The sequence below is a fragment of the Mchenga conophoros genome, linkage group LG12 (genome assembly GCF_057382185.1).
Source record: "Mchenga conophoros isolate Kocher_MC1m ecotype Shallow Benthic linkage group LG12, M_conophoros_male_GT1.1, whole genome shotgun sequence".
Taxonomy (NCBI): domain Eukaryota; kingdom Metazoa; phylum Chordata; class Actinopteri; order Cichliformes; family Cichlidae; genus Mchenga; species Mchenga conophoros.
This window is the reverse complement of record NC_140537.1, coordinates 2,767,605-2,772,152: the sequence shown is the minus strand read 5'-3', so window position 1 is coordinate 2,772,152 and position 4,548 is coordinate 2,767,605.

Here is a 4,548-nt window from a genome sequence, read left to right as displayed (position 1 = left end):
CTCGAGTCACTTCAAAGGCTCGGCTCTAAGAGCCATTTCGTTCGCGACCAACACATCACTACTGAAGATCCGGTTGGGATCCGAAAGATCCGATTCTTTTTAGGGAGTCGAGCCAAAAGAGCCGGTTTTCTAAAAAGAGCCAGAAATCCCATCCTTATAACACAGAGACGCAGACTGGACACTGAGATATAGAGACAAAAGCAAAGACTATAAATAATAAACAACAGAAAACACTGGTCACCCCCAGGACCATACTTGCCAACCTTGAGACCTCAGAATTAGGGAGACATTCAAAAGGGCTGTTGGTGGGGGGGGGGGGGGGGGGGGGGGGAGTGGTATGCATATACATATATATATACATATATTGAATTTTACAGTGTTTATTTATCGGATAGAATAAATTAAATGTCATCGTTATTACTGGCTGGCCAGAAATTTAATCTAATCTAATCTAATAACTTTAATCTCAGCCAAACCAATTTACTCATGAACAAATAAAACACTGTAAAAAGTCAAACAATAACATTTTTAGGTTATCTAAGTGACTTATATATCATGTTTAACCTGAGTAGCAAAAGACCGCGGGGGTTTGAAAACGATGTGCCGGGAGTCCGGTGTTCTCGCCGTCTCAGATATTTGAAGTTTACACAGCTACATTCTCGCCTGAAAATATGTGAAATGTTTATTTTACGACCCAGAAAGTGTAATAAGATTAATATTAAAAGTAAGTAGCTGCCGCCATTGTTGGAAACTGGAACTAGCTGGGTATAAAGTCCACACATTTTCCATCAGTTGTTCCGTCTGTCCTGCTCACATCTCCAATGGTTGTACACGTTGTCATTAACATGGCTTCACTCCACATCAGCCACGCTTTACTCGCTAAAACACCGGTGTCGGCACACGCTGTCATAGCCTGTCAACGACGTTGATTAGCTGCGTATATACGAATGTGAATCGCGTGATTGGCTGGACTGTGGGATAAGGTGGCATCGTTCTGATCCCATACGGGAGCAGCCAGTCACTGACTAACAATGCAAAAGTTTTAATGTTAATTTCAATTCAGGTTAGATTTTTTTTTTTGTGCGCAACGCAGATTTTTTCTGCGCAGAGACCGTGCCAGCAGTGCGCAATTGTGCACGCGCGCATCTTAGAGGGAACATTGCCCAGGACTGTGACAAACTGTGGTTCCTAGAGTTTTCAAAAGTAGAATGGGAGGCGGAGCGTTGAGCTGTTAGACCACTTCCCTTGGTTTGGATTTGTTTGGACAGCTTATGGCTGGGTCAAGTGATCCAGAACCATCCTTTAGTTATGCTGAAATGGGCTTAAGAGTGTTTCTTCTTTGTTTCACGTGTACACTATTGCATTTAATCATTAGCTATTATTGGAGTCAAACTATGGCTGCCTCCTATAGTTTGCTTTCTGGATTTATATTTGACTACGATGACCTGGATGACTGAGAACCTTCACAGACAGATATATATTTTAGTTCTGCTGAGCCAAATAAGACAGGTCAGGGTGAAGAAGTGACAGCCAAAGAAAAGCTTACCACAAAACGGAGAAGTTATGACAAATCAGACTATAAGGCAAAAAGAAAGTGCAGCTTTATGGTTTCATGGACAAAAGAATTTCTGTGGCTGCAATATGACGAGCTAAATAACCAGGGCTGCACATAAGTGGTCCGCAGGTGCGCATTCGCTGTCAAAATAAAAAACACGCACAAGGGTTAGGGTTAAATTTAAAAACTGTACTTTTGAGTTAAAATATATATTTATAATTTTAATAAATGACAAATTAAAAAGGCATGAACATTTTTTTGTATCGAAAAAATATCGAACCGTGACACCAAAGTATCGAACCGAACCCAACCGTGAATTTTGTGTATCGTTGCACCCCAATATATATATATATATATATATATATATATATATATATATATATATATATATATATATATATATATATATATATATATATATATATATATAGTAGTCAGAACTGAGGGGATTGAACTACCAGAAGGCAACATTGCAGACATAGAGGACAGTTACAAGTACTTGGGGATCCCGCAGGCGAATGGGAACCATGAAGAGGCCGCTAGAAAAGCTGCAACCACCAAGTACCTGCAGAGGGTCAGGCAAGTCCTGAGGAGTCAGCTGAATGGAAAGAACAAGATCCGGGCCATCAACACGTACGCCCTGCCCGTGATCAGGTACCCTGCTGGATTAATAGGCTGGCCAAAGGAGGAGATAGAAGTCACTGACATAAAGACAAGAAAGCTCCTTACCATGCATGGAGGGTTTCACCCCAAGTCCAGCACCCTGAGGCTGTACGCTAAGCGGAAGGAAGGGGGCCGGGGACTGGTGAGTGTCAGCACCACAGTCCAGGATGAGACAACGAACATCCAAGAATACATTGGGAAGATGGCCCCAACTGACCGAGTGCTCAGTGAATACCTCAGGCAGCAGAAAGCCAAGAAAGAGGAGGGAGACGAGGAACCATCATGGAAGGACAGGCCCCTGCACGGTATGTACCACCGGCAGATAGAGGAGGTGGCTGATATCCAGAAATCCTACCAGTGGCTGGACAAAGCTGGACTGAAAGACAGCACAGAGGCACTAATCATGGCAGCACAAGAACAAGCTCTGAGTACAAGATCCATAGAGGCTGGGGTCTATCACACCAGGCAAGACCCCAGGTGCAGGCTGTGTAAAGATGCCACAGAGACAATCCAGCACATAACAGCAGGGTGCAAGATGCTAGCAGGCAAGGCATACATGGAACGCCATAACCAAGTGGCCGGCATAGTGTACAGGAACATCTGTGTCGAGTATAACCTGGAAGTCCCGAGGTCAAAATGGGAGATGCCCCCAAGGGTGGTGGAGAATGACCGAGCTAAGATCCTGTGGGACTTCCAGATACAGACGGACAAAATGGTGGTGGCTAACCAACCGGACATAGTGGTGGTAGACAAACAGAAGAAGACGGCCGTAGTGATCGATGTAGCGGTTCCGAATGACAGCAACATCAGGAAGAAGGAACACGAGAAGCTGGAGAAATACCAAGGGCTCAGAGAAGAGCTCGAGAGGATGTGGAGGGTGAAGGTAACGGTGGTCCCCGTGGTAATCGGAGCACTAGGTGCGGTGACTCCCAAGCTAGGCGAGTGGCTCCAGCAGATCCCGGGAACAACATCGGAGATCTCTGTCCAGAAGAGCGCAGTCCTGGGAACAGCTAAGATACTGCGCAGGACCCTCAAGCTCCCAGGCCTCTAGTAGAGGACCCGAGCTTGAAGGATAAACCGCCCGCAGGGGCGTGCTGGGTGTATATATATATATATATATATATATATATATATATATATATTAGAGATGGCACGATACCACTTTTTATGTCCGTACCGATATCATAAATTTGGATATCTGCTGATACCGATATGAATCCGATATAGTGTTTTTTAATCAATAAAACTGTTTTTTTAATATCTTGCTGCATTTTGTATAAGTTCAAACTCAAGTTTAGATAAACAACAACACTAAAGCTATTCTGTTATACCTGTATTTAAAAAATGCACTGCACCCAAAATATTTCATAGTTCAGCAAAACTGATCAATCTAATAAACTTAACAGTTTATTAGGTGCTACTGTAATGGCAGTATATATATATATATATATATATATATATATATATATATATATATATATATATACTGCCATTACAGTAGCACCCAACACTGAATATGATAAAAACAAAAGTGTTAATTTTGGAGCCAGGGAGCCTCATCCATAACAACGATGTGTGTCTAAATAGTGTTGTTTCTCCTAAACTTCCAGACTGACATTGGAAGAACTCTCTGCAACAGCAATAGCAGCAGTCTTGTCATGTCGTTAGCACCAAACCACATCAACACCAGAAGCACAGCACTACCTCAGAGAATCTAAAAATATTGTTTGTTTTTTGTTGTTGTTTTTTTTTTAATTTTCATATATGTAGCCTACAATTATGTTACTGTATTTTTTTTTTTTGCACTATTTAGACAACTTGAAAATAGTGTGTCTGAAATGGACAGCTGCAGATTGCAGAGGAATAGGGTTTGCCTTGGCAAACGTTGTGAAATGGTGTATTTGGATGGCCAAATTTAAAAAGGATTTTTCTTTTAGTTGTCTTGTTTCTTTACACGTTCTCAAAACTTTTCGACTCACATCTTATATTTTTGCGATTTAAGTTTGGTTTTGTTTGCAAGATCAGGCCACTGTGTTTGTATGTGTTGATGAAATAAAAATACTAAAATCATCTTTAGATTTTGGTCCTTCAGAACATCTCAACCGAGTCCAAGTTAACTGCAATTTAAAACAAATTCAGTGTTACTAATGGACAAAAAATTTGCCAATAATGAATTTCAGTTATTGTTCTTCATAATATCCTGTGACCAGAGATGGCAGTAACATGTTAACGCGTTACACGTAAAGCATTACTGTAATCAGATTACTTTTTCAAGTAACGAGTAAAGTAATGGATTACTGTCAAAATGTAATTAGATTACTGTTACTTTC